Genomic DNA, 13,091 nt, shown 5'->3' on the forward strand with positions numbered 1-13,091 from the left:
ACCTAAGTTGAAATCAGAAGCCACTACACACCACAGGAAGAAGGCCAGTCCGCAGTTAAGAGAAAAATTTGGCTGATCTCAGAAGGGCCAGAATGAAAAGTAAAGAACATGTCTTGGGATCATTCAAGTCCTGACTCCAGAGGTGATAGACACTAGATATACCTGGCACCTTCCCACAGTACTGAGTGTTCAACCCTTCCTTGAGTCCCATGAGTCAAACTCTGCCTAAGCTAGTTCGATCGCTGGCTACCACACCAATATACTTTAACGCTGCAAAGCTTACTGTGACTAATGAAAGTAGGCTATTAAAAAAGAAATACTAAGAGCTAAATGGTATCTGCTCTGTGTCAGATACCATTTTAAGTGCTTTAAGTATCTTAACACAGCTCTCAACAATCTTAGGAAGAGGTGTTTTTTTTTGTTTTTTGTTTTTTTTTTTAACAGATAAAAAAACTGAGACACAGACAGGCTAAGAAACTTATCCAAGGTCACACCGCTAGTAACTAGCAACGTCAGTATTCTTTTTTTTTTTTTTTTCTTTCTTTTTATGGCCACACCTGCAGCATATGGAAGTTCCTGGGCTAGGAGTTGAATCAGAGCTGCAGCTGCTGGCCTACATCACAGCCACAGTAACCTGGACCTGAGCTGCATCTTTGACCTTTGATGCAGCTTGAGGCAATGCGAGATCCTTAACCCACTGAAGGAGGCCAGGTATTGAAACTGCATCCTCACGAACACTATGCTGGCTTCTTAATTTGCTAAGCCACAGTGGAAACTTCCTCAGTATTTTTTTTTGTCTTTTTTGTCATTTTAGGGCTGCACCCACACCATATGAAGGTTCCCAGGCTAGGGGTACAATTGGAGCCGTAGCTGCCAGCCTACACCACAGCTCAGAGCAATGCCAGATCCTTAACCCACTGAGCGAGGCCAGGGATGGAACCCGCAACCTCATGGTTCCTAGTAAGATTTGTTTCTGCTGCGCCATGACAGGAACTCCCCTCAGTATTCTTAATAATTGTGATATATTGTCTTATACAGAGTAAAACACTACACTTATGTAGAGCATTATTATCATCTGGAAGAAATTAACCTAAGTGACCTTGTTATTATTACTAAATAACTATTCTGAGATGTGGGGTTTTTTTTAATCAGTATCTCACGTAGAAACTTTAAGTATTCATGACATTTCATACTTCTAACCTATGATTTCAGTTCTCTGACTTTACTTCTATTACATAAATATGAGTTAACTTTTATAATGGCCTCAGTTTTTTATCAATGATTAATATCAGTATTTCAGCTCATACAGCTACAGAGCCACATACAATGTTTCTCTGGTGTGCTCCCAAAGAAAGAAATGTTTATATTCTGATGTTTTATTATCAGGAGAGTCAGTAAATGATTTATACAGAGCTCACGCCAGAGCCATAGAGTTTGATAGACTCTGATCACATCAGCTGAAATGCATGCAGAGTCTCACTACTACAACTGTAAATCATAAGGACAACACCTGTGCTGCTTGGTTCTCCTTGCAAGAGTACCTCTACATTCATGTTAAACTTATAAACTACTCTCCTGAGATGATTAGCAAACCATCCTGGCAAATCCTAATGCTCATCCAATTTATTCCCAGCAGAGGCTAAAAAGTTGCATATTAAGTTTTCTTCTCCTTCCTCTCAGCTCTCCTTGCTGAAGGATGTGTCAAGTTTTTGTTAAAGGAAGCACTCAAGGGAGAGAAGCTTTTTCCTCCAGGCTATTCACTCCCCTGTGTCTGGTTTCCTATGGAGTGCTAATTATTGGTAGAAACCTGTTAGATGGAGTTTGTGCACTGGGCATCCTCACACAAGGTACAGGAAATGAAATTACCACTTCATTTCACAAAAATATCAAGTTGTCACCAGGAAAGCAACAACCAGTGCCAACTTCAGATGTGAACTGGTGAGCCCTAGGGAGCATGCTGGCTTTCAATGTAAGGTAAGAAGGGCGCTGAGATGGGTGAGGCAACTAAGTGGGACAGAAAATACTTGTTTTTCTTGTAGTGTAATATCTGAAATTCCATGGTTGGAGTTTCACTCCTCATAAGACTTTTCCAGGTTATTGAATTGTAATTAATCTAAGAAAAGAGACGTTTAAAAACTCTCCAATTCTTTGTTATATTGGGAATGAGTTTCACATCCTATGCTGTAGGTTTTAGAAATGCTAAGAGGAGTTCCCGTCGTGGCGCAGTGGTTAACAAATCCGACTAGGAACCATGAGGTTGCGGGTTTGATCCCTGGCCTTGCTCAGTGGGTTAAGGAGCCGGCATTGCCGTGAGCTGTGGTGTAGTTTGCAGATGTGGCTCGGATCCCGAGTTGCTGTGGCTCTGGCGTAGGCTGGCAGCTACAGCTCCGATTAGACCCCTAGCCTGGGAACCTCCATGTGCCGCGGGAGCAGTCCAAAAAATGGTAAAAAGACAAAAAAAAAATGCTAAGAATAAGACTGCACCTCAGGGAGGAGAGATGAGGGAGAGGAACTTAGAACAAACCCAATGTTGTCCAAGTCCTGCCTTACAGTGTTGTGTCTGACTGCTCAATGTCTCACTGGGTCACTCAGTTACTGAACCAAAGACGAATCGAAGGGGCCTGGCCACCCCAGAGAAGAAATTCTCCCATAAAGATAAAGTCACAGTAGGTCTCAAGTCAAGTGATAAAGAAAAGTGAGCTCCTGGTGCCACTGAGCTGTGCTTGGTAACAACAAGTTAAGTCATAAGCCAACATGTTTGATCAATCATAATGAAGTAACTGCTTTGGGCAAAGTTCCACCCGCAGGTGATAAAGGAAGAAGGGACTGAAACAGAAATGGAAGGACCGGTTGCCCTCATTCTTTGATAATCCAGTAAGAAAAATCATACAAATGCACAAAACAACAAACAGTAATTCAAAGCAACACATTTGTAGGTTCAATTTGGTAAAACAAAGAGAGAGTACATAACTGAAAGTAGGACCTGAGCAAGATTTGCCAGAGAACACTTCTTGCAGAAAGTATCTGAGCCTCGCCAAAAGGTAAGGGAAGAGGCCATTCCAAGGTGTTGATGTTTTTGTTTCTTAATGACTGTCCAACATATACACATCAATGTAGACACTGGTTACTTGGGCTTCTGGGTTTCAATTACACTATTAAAATAGATGAAGGTCCCCAATAAACAAGGCACCCCTGCTGTCACTAAAAGTACTAATAGAACTCTAGACTGCAACTATGGAAAGTTTTCCTAAGTCTACCCACCTTTGGTAATCTCTTAATACCTCATATATATCTCTTCCATTGTACTTGCAATATTATAAGTAATCTGTATATGGCTGTTTCTCACAAGAGTTTGAAAGTTCCTCAAGTGTGGGGACCATGTCTTATTCATCATAGTAACCCCAATCCCTGACATAGTGTATGGTACATAGTTGGCACTCAATGCTCATTTGTTCAATCAATATTAACTGAGCACTTACCTTATGTCAGATGGCATAGAGAGTTGAATAAGATCGCTGGGATTCTTGCCCTGATGGTGCTTATCTACAAAGCCTGCCAATGAGAGGGTAAATGGAAGAAGGAGTGAATATTTCCATATTCAAGGGCTGTAGATGTTGCCCTGTAAGGCTCTCCTTACTTCTTGAAAGAGGTAAAAGTCTTTGGTGGAAAACTTGTCTTTGTCTTACCAGTAAGTGTATCCACAGAGGCCCAAGGCTTCCCCCTAGGGCAGAAAGCTTTGTGGTTGGAGGGTCAGCAGGAAGCGGTTGGGGTGGATGGCCTGGCAGGGACCTGAGAACAAAGAGGGCTGCTTTGTCAGTCTTAAGTGGAGTTTGTCTATACAATATTTTGCCTAAGGTTTCTCTATTCTTGGTAGTGCCAGATTCAGTCCCCTCATCAATCTTATTTACAAAATGTCTACTATTCATTTACATCTGTTCCTCTCAAGAATCCCATGATGTGAATTTCTAGCTAAATCTAATGTTTCTGTTTTCACTCTCTGAAGACTGTCCTGTTACATTTTTCTCCCAGAAGCTTAGAAAATAAAGCCTGCCATCAAAATAATTGTTGCTAGCTATTCATCATCTAACCCTAAGTGGCCCTGAAATTTTTCTAAAAAGAATTTGAATAGGAAACTAAAGTTGTCTTAAATTTATAAAATAAAATAATGAAGGCAGAAGATTGACTTACCATTAAATAGGGAATTTTGCATTTGTCACAATTCGGTGATGACAGACATCTCAACCTCTAAAAAAAATGCAGTTTTAAAACAAATTACTAAAATCTATAGAGCATTTTATTTTATTTTTAATTTTTTTTATTTTTTTTTATTTTTTTTTTTGCTTTTTAGGGCCGTACCCGTGGCATATGGAGGTTCCCAGGCTAGGGGTCTTTTAATCGGAGCTACGGCTGCCGGCCTTTACCACGGCCACAGCCAAGCCAGATCTGAGCCGCGTCTGTGACCTACACCACAGCTCAGGGTAATGCCAGATCCTTAACCCTCTGAGTGAGGCCAGGGATCAAACCCACAACCTCATGGTTCCTAGTCGGATTTGCTTCCACTGTGCCACAACAGGAACTCCCTGCAGAGCATTTTACAAATTATTCTTGCTTCTCAAAACCAACCCATAAATGAAATTAGAGTAGTATTTACTATGTGACAAATGATGAAATTTTAGGGGACTTCTTTTTTCTTTTTTTTCCAATTTTATTTTATAAAAAATTTCTTGTAAAGTTGAAAAAGAGTAGAGTGGATACTAGATGCCCACCACTTACACTGAACCATTGTTTTGCTAACTTGGCTTTATTTATACATGTATACAAATATTTCTCTCTTGTTGAACCATTTGAAAGTAAGTTGCAGACATCATAAATTTTATCCTTAAGTATTTCAGAATTTGCCAGTTAAAAACAATGACATTTTTCTTTTATAGCCATTATATCATTTTTGCCCTAAGAATACGAGAAATTATTCCCTATTATTGTCTAATATTTAGACCATGTCTAAATTTCAATTGTTCCATAAAAGGTCTTTTGGGTTTTTTTTTTATTAAGATACAATTCACATACCATAAAATTAATCTTTTCAAAGTGTGCATTTTAATGGTATTGGTATAAACCACTATGACTACATAATTCTAGAATATTTCATTCCTTCAAGGAAATCCTTTACGTATTAGCAGTCACTCCTCATTCTCTCCTCCCTCCAGCCTTGCCAACCATTAATCTAATTTCTGTCTCTATGGATTTGCCTATTCTGGACATTTCACACGAATGGAATCATACAATATGTGGCCTTTATGTCTGTCTTCTTTCATTTAGCACAATGCTTTCAAGGTTTATCCATGTCGTAGAATGTATCAGCACTCCATTTCTTTTCACAGCTGAATAACTCATAAAAAAAAATAAAACTCCCATTGTGTGGATATACATCTTATTTATCCATTCTTCAGTTGACTGGATATTTGGGTTAGTTCTGCTTTTTGGCTTTTATGAATATTGTTGCTATGAACACTAATGTACAATTTTTTTGTCTTTTTTGTATTTTCTAGGGCCGCACCTGCAGCATATGGAGGTTCCCAGGCTAGGGGTCTAATCAGAGCTGTAGCTGCGGGCCTATGCCAGAGCCACAGCAACACGGGACCTGAGCTGCATCTGCAACCTACACCACAGCTCATGGCAACGCCGGATCCTTAACCCACTGAACGAGGCCAGGGATCAAACCCGCAACCTCATGGTTCCTAGTCAGATTCTTTAACCACTGAGCCATCAGGGGAACTCCTAATGAACAAATTTTTGCGTGGACATGTTTTTCAACTCCCTTGAGTCTATATCCAGGAATGTGATTGCTGGGACATATAGTAACTCTGTTTAATATTCTGAGGGACTTCCAAACTGTTTTCCAAAGTAGCTGAATGAACCATTTCACACCCCCAACTGCAATACATGAGGGTTCTGTTTTTCTGCATCTTCACCACTTGTGATTGTCCATCTTTTTGACTGTGGCCATCCTAACATGTGTGAAGTAGTATCTATTGTGGTTTTGATGTGCATTTACCTAATGACAATGACTGAGAAATTTTCAACATAGTTATTGCCCATTTATATAGATTCTTGGAACACTGTCTATTCAAACTCTTTGCTCATTTTAAAATAGGTTGTCTTTTGTTGTTGAGTTGTAAATATTCCTTATATTCTAGATATCAAACCCTTAGCAGATATATGATTTTCAAATATTTTCTCCCATTTTATGAGTTGTATTTTCACTTTCTTGATGCTATCCTTTGAAGCACAAAGGTTTTCCTCTTTGATAAAGATCAATCACCCTACTTTTTTCTTTTGTTACTTGTTTTTTGGAGTTATTTCTAAGAAATAATTGCCCAATTCAAGGTCACAAAGATTTACCTCTAAGTTTTCTTCTAAGAGTTTCATAGTTTTCACTCTTATTTTTAGATCTACGACTAATTTTGAATTAAAATTTGCATCTGGTGTGAAGTAGGGGGTCTAACTTCATTTTTTTTTAATTTTATTTTATGGCTGTACCTGCAACATATGGAAGCTCCTGGGCTGGGGATTGAATCTGAGCCACGTCTTCAGCAAAACCAGATCCTTTAACCCACTGCACTGGACCAGGGATCAAACCTGCACCTCTGCAGGGAACTGAGCTGCTGCAGTTAGATTCTTAACCACTGTGCCATGGTAGGAATTCCATAAGATTACATAACTTAGAAACTGCACCTTTTTTTTTTCCTTTTACAGCCACACCTGAGGCACATGGTAGTTCCCAGGCCAGAGACAGAATCCAAGACACAGCTGTGATCTACACCACAGCCACAGCAACACCAGATGCTTAACCTACTATGCCGTGGTGGGAACTTCATTTTTTTTTTCTTTCCATTTTTGGCCACACCTGAGGCATGCAGAAATTCCCAGGCCAGGATGGAACCCTCACCATGAGCAGTGACCAACCACAGCAGTGACAATGCCAGGTCCTTAACCCCCCTGAACCACCAGGGAACGCCTGGCTTCATTTTTTTAATACATGGATATCCAGTTGTCCCAGCATTATTTGTTGAAATGATGATTCTTCCCCAGTGAATTCTAACCATTGTCAAAAATTAAGTAACTGTAAATGTATGGATTTATTTTGGGACTCTCAATTCTATTCCATTGCTCTATATGTCTGCAAGTATGCTAATTTTAAACTAATCTTGATTATAACTTTGTAGTAAGTTTTGAAATTGTTAAGTGTGTGTCCTCCAACTTTGCTCTCTTTTTTCAAGAGTGTTTTCGCTATTCTGGATTCCCTGTATTTCCATATGAATTTTAATATCAGCTTGCCAATTTCTGCAAAAAAGACAACTAGGATTTTGATAAAGGTTTTGTTTAATATTTTTAAAACTTACAAAGAGTGACTTGAAGTGACAGTCAATAAGCTTTTCTAAGCAAAGAAGTTTTTCAAGGACAATCACTTTTAACTATTTTGTTTCAAAGGACTAAATGTGGGGTATTTATTCTCATTTTTAAATAACTTCATTCATTTTGCAAAAAATTACATTAAATACATGCAAAACTGAATTTCAAAGAGTGTTCATGAATAAAGATGTGTGCTGCCAAGTAATCTACAGCACTCTTACCAAGAACTAGTGCTCTTTAATCAGCAATTTTTTTAAAAAGATAATTTTGCAAGGGATTTTTTTTTTTCTTTTGAAGAAATCTGATTGCTAGTTCTTAGAGTACTACAGAGCTCCAACAACTAAGTGAGAAACAGACTGAAAGATGAATTTTCAGGGAATGAAAATTCAAAAAGCAACAACCACACTTCAATTGTTGGTATAAGATCCTAAAATGCATCTTTATAGAAGACTGATTGCCTAGGATTTCAGTTAGGAACACTGTCAAGGAAAATGATTTTTAAATGCTTCCCCTTATAGGTTCTGTGACAGACCCTTGCAGTTGAGTTTTTCACTGCTCTTTCTCTTCCTCAGTATCTCTTCATCACTCATCCCATCTCCTCTTCACTGTGTGCTTTCTTTTGGGGGGGAATTTCATGTTTAGATTTTTTTTTTTTGGTCTTTTTTTTGCTATTTCTTTGGGCCGCTCCTGCAGCATATGGAGGTTCCCAGGCTAGGGGTCGAATCGGAGCCGTAGCTGCCAGCCTACGCCGGAGCCACAGCAACGAGGGATCCAAGCCGCGTCTGCAACCTACACCACAGCTCAGGCAACGCCGGATCGTTAACCCACTGAGCAAGGGCAGGGACCGAACCCACAACCTCATGGTTCCTAGTCGGATTCGTTAACCACTGCGCCACAACGGGAACTCCCTAGATTTTTTTAAAAGTATGCTAAAAATAAAATTAAAATACATTATTACTTAAATAATTTATTTTCTTGCATCCAGCTCACTCTTAACCCATTTTACACCAAGTTCTTGGTTACGTCCTGAAAAAGCAGCAGGGACCTGGCTGGAGAGTATATGAGTTAGGTGAGTATGCATGTAAATAACAAGATAGAGCGCTGGCCACACTCCACTGACTCTACAAGACAGACGTAGGTGTAACATGTCCTAATGATATTAATGTCCTGGAACGTCTAAGACAAATTCATCTTCAATAGGACTTAAAATTGATTAAACAAGTTAAATGTTTCCTCTATGGCAAATACTACGTAATAGAAGAAATCATACTCAATATATACATCATAAGTGTTGCCAGTCCACAAAATCTCTTATAAAATAGTTACTTTGTGGATTATATGAAGCAAATTTTAATGTCAAAGAGATAATTTTCAATCACTCAGTTTGCATCTGGGTCACCTAGCCTCCTCTTCTGTCAGAAAATCTATGTTCAGAGTAGGAAATGTATCTTAACAGTTAAATAGTAAATGTACATAGTGAGGTAAATCTAGCAAGAAAACTCAAGTAGTGTTTTCCAAAACAAATACAAGCGATATTTTACTTATCTAATATATTTAACCCTTTGATCCAGTAGCCTCCATGTAATAGCCTACTTTACCAGAAGTTGAACATATGTAGGTTTAATATGTTTGGGTTTCAAAAGGTAATGTGTTAAGAAGTTCCTGTTGCAGCTCAGGTGGTTAAGAACCCAACTAGTAATGATGATGCGGGTTCGACCCCTGGCCTCACTCATTGGGTTAAGGATCTGGCGCTGCCACAAGCTGCAACATAGGTGCTGTAACTATGGCAGAGGCCAGAAGCTGCAGCTCCAATTCAGCCCCTAGCCTGGGAACTTCCATATGCCCCAGTTGTGGCCCTCAAAAAAAAAAAAAAAAAAAAAAAGACAGAAAAAAAAAAGGTGCTGTTACGTCAAATGCCAACTCATAAGTTGATACATTCACCCTCACTAGTTTTACTGAAAGCTTTAACCTGATATGTGCAGTTTCTGAGAATGTCTTTGTTTAGTGTGGTTTGAAACAACTCAATCTTGGTCTCTCCTTGCTTCAAAATCCTTACAGAAAATTATTATAATAAAGTAGTTTTCCAAAGAATTGGGCTTATAATGCTTCCATATTTTTAACTTATAATTTGGTATTATTAAAGAATGTACTCTATTGATAGTAGCTTTGAAACTTTTTTGACTTCGACATATATAAAAATAATTTTACATTATAATTCAGTATACACACAGAAGTGTGTGTGCACGTATGTGTATGTGTGTGAAACAAAAGATATTCCATGAAGCAATACTTACATTGCATTTTGGCATTTTTCATTCTATTTCTTTAACTTTGTAAAAATGCTGAGAAATCCACACAACTGATTTTAGAATTCAGTGATGGATCTTAACCTGCAGTGTGATCTGTTTAGAGAAGGACAGCCTTACCACATCAGAGTAATCCAAGAATCAGACCTCAGTTTGATTACCTGATAATCTCAGCTTTGACTCAGGTGCTACCCCACTCTGAGAAACAGAGAAGGCTTATATTCTTTCCTGTTTTCTTTCTTCTGTAATAGTCTCAGATGCCACATACTGTAGGCAAATAAAAAACATGCCAAAAGATAAGATTGAGAAGCCATGTAGCATCAGTCACAGGCTTAAAAAAAAAAAAAAAAAAACAACTCTCATCTTGAACATAAAAATCTATAAAATTGGTAATTATGCCATCAGCAATCAAGATAAGGGAAAATATTGAAGGAGAAATAGTCCCACAAAAGCAAAATACATATAACAATCTGCCTCCCTCTAGACTCATTTTTTTTTATCCTCTGTCCTTCCTAATGTCAAATTTTTGGCTCAGTGGGTGGAATGTGGTTGCCTTCTTTGCCCTAATGTCTGCTTTCCTTCCCAGAAAGTTGCTTTTTTCATAGACACATGGCAGCCTTCCAGGCACTCTCCTCATCCTTCTCTAGCCCTCTCTGAATAATGGAAGCTCTTTTATTCATTCCAGGGCACTAGCTCTCACCTGACTCCTCACCACTTATCACTCACTCACAGCCCAAGGATTCCCAGTAAAATCTGGAGCATTCATCAAACAAAGGTACATGATTACATAGCCAATCGAGGTAAGAACAACACAAAAGACGTGTTTAAGATTTTTTTAAAATTTCATTACAGACAACATTGTAGTCTACTGAGTAGATATAAGTTGCTGTCCCTACCCAGCATAAGATAAAGACTTTATTTCATTTGCACAGGAATTAGGTGGTGTAATTGAGCCACAGGGATTCCCTGCCCCAGCCCTGGCAAGAGAAAATTCCTTTTAGTGATCTTGGCTGTTTAACTATACATATCACCTTGCTAGTGAGGCTGTGTCACTTTTAACCTTCCATCTCATCACTTGTGGTTATTGTTAATTATTTTTACTTCTCCTGCAATGACTCTTTTCCTGTTACTCACATGACCAAACTAAATACAAATTAAATTTGTAACCTAGAGGTGAGTAGAACCAGTTCATCAGCTTTCCATCCAAAAACATTGTTTTGGCATCTGCTATGTCATCTTTTTGAAAGTCATGTTTTACTATATCATCCCATCTAAAAAAAAAAAAGATGGCTAATTAACATTTAATATCAGGTGACAAAGCTCAACAGAGCAATAACCTGCTTAACTCTTTATTGTTTTCCCCTGGTTTTAACTAATAGATATCTATATAAAATTTTTTCCCAATATAATATAAAGGTATAAAGATAAAAGTGAAAATCAACCATCATTCTACCACCTAGAATAACCACTGAAAACACTTTGGTACATATCCATGGATATATTATTCCCATAGATATGTCATACACACATTAAAACAAAATTTTAGAAAATCTCAAAAGCAGTTGCCTTTGGGTGGTTGGACTAGGTATAATTATTTTCTACTTCTTTACATCTTTCTCGGCTTTCCACAGTTTAAAATAATGTCCATGCACTGGTTGCAAGTCATAATAAAAGAAAGTAAAAAACTGGAAAGACTAAGCAAGGAGCCACCGCGAGGAGAGAGGAGAGAGGTCATGTGGGCCGGATGGAGGTTGGGGCAGGCAGGCCATGGGCATGGGAAAGGAGTGCAGGTGGGACTGGGGCAGGGTCTGCAGAGGAAGGAAGCCCCAGCTAATCACCCCTAGTTCTCAGTTCCTGCTGTTGTTCTCAGAACTTTCACACTTGGGCAACTTTACAGTCACTTTCACATGTTTATATTTCCCAGGACTTTAGTAAGAGCGGATAAAAAGAAAATTACCTAAATCTTTTGCCAATGTCAAGAAGTGAGGAATAATTTATATGTTTTTCCTTCACTTCTGCCATTTGGATCACTATGAAAAACCTAGCTCATAGATAGGATGTAGCTGGCAGGAAAGATGTGATGATTATGCGTGCTCCCTCCATCATGCATGGAGAGGAGGAAGTGCACACATCTCTGCAGGGCTCAGACTGACTCCCCAAAGGCCACTATTTCAGTGCAACTCTGTTAAATTACAATCCTTCGCCAATCCCTGGAAACTCCCGTCTTTCCCTAATGAAGCATTCATCACCCTTTCTACACTGAATCTACAGCCCGCTCCCTCTCCTGCACCTTCATAATCTCAGCCCCATCCATCTCTTCCCTTTGTTTTACTTTAGGAGGGAGGCTTGTTATATATTGCTTGCATAATGCTTTAATCATGGATATGGGTTGCTTTACAGCTCCCTGAATGCCTTGGCAAGGACTCTATATAAATAAAATTATTATTATTAAAGTCAATTAATCAGAGACACAATTCACTTTTCAGTGCCTGACATCCTGAAAGCTTACTGATGCAGAAAAGACTTTTTGTTCGCCTCCAGTGTAACAGTATTTTGGGGAATCGATAATATAGAACATGGGACTATAGAGGTTCCTTAATTAGACTGCACTTTGTACATACATATGGATGCATTTCTTTTTGTTGACCTGTTAAGGATCAGTGATTGATCAGCAGTAAAATAAGATGTGCTACTGAGTAATTACGTTTAGGAAGTGCTGGTGAGGCTTGTCATATAATTTGCAAGCTATTTTAATTCATACTCAGCAGAAGAAGGGAGAAGCAGCTCCTTGAATAATTAGAATCTCTCACCCACCTCTATTTCTTTTGATAGATTCTGTCTGGAGTAGCTAATTATTTGATTTTTCTTTTGTAATTTTAGTAAACTTTTAATTAAAGCATACAACATCTATACAGAAAAGTGCACAAATCATAAATGACAGCTCAACAAATTTTGTCCATTTTTTGTGCAATGGAAACACAAAAAAGTACTACGCAGCCGACCATGGGAAGTGGCCTCAGCTCCACCAGGAGCTACAATGCCAACCATCAAATACACCACCACCTCATCCTCCAGCCAGAAGAGCTACAAGCACTAAAGCCTTGCCTTCGGCTCAATTCCACAATGTCTCAAGACCCCTCTCAGCTGTACTGCCCTCTCCTCCAGTGGCTTCCTCTTTACTGTATCCTCCTTTTCTTATTCCTTGAGTTAGAACTGCAGTTGCTGGCAGTTGCTGTGGTGCCACAGTGGAAACGAATCCAACTAGTATCCATGAGGATGCAGGTTTGATCCCTGGCCTCGTTCAGTAGGTTAAGGATCCAGCATTGCTATGAGCCGTGGTATAGGTCACAGACATGGGTTGGATGCCATACT

At 38.9% G+C, this 13,091-nt stretch overlaps 1 long non-coding RNA gene across 1 annotated transcript; it reads right to left on the minus strand.

Annotated features, from left to right (window-relative positions):
• Positions 1–3,357: 3,357 nt before the first annotated feature.
• LOC125112043 (uncharacterized) lies at positions 3,358–9,962 on the minus strand. Its single transcript, XR_007131021.1, has 4 exons — positions 9,881–9,962; positions 4,189–4,245; positions 3,687–3,789; positions 3,358–3,552 (listed from the first exon to the last, which is right to left on the minus strand). It is a non-coding gene; the product is annotated as an uncharacterized LOC125112043 (long non-coding RNA).
• Positions 9,963–13,091: the final 3,129 nt, after the last annotated feature.

This window comes from Phacochoerus africanus, chromosome 11 (genome assembly GCF_016906955.1).
Source record: "Phacochoerus africanus isolate WHEZ1 chromosome 11, ROS_Pafr_v1, whole genome shotgun sequence".
In the NCBI taxonomy this organism is placed as follows: Eukaryota; Metazoa; Chordata; class Mammalia; order Artiodactyla; family Suidae; genus Phacochoerus; species Phacochoerus africanus.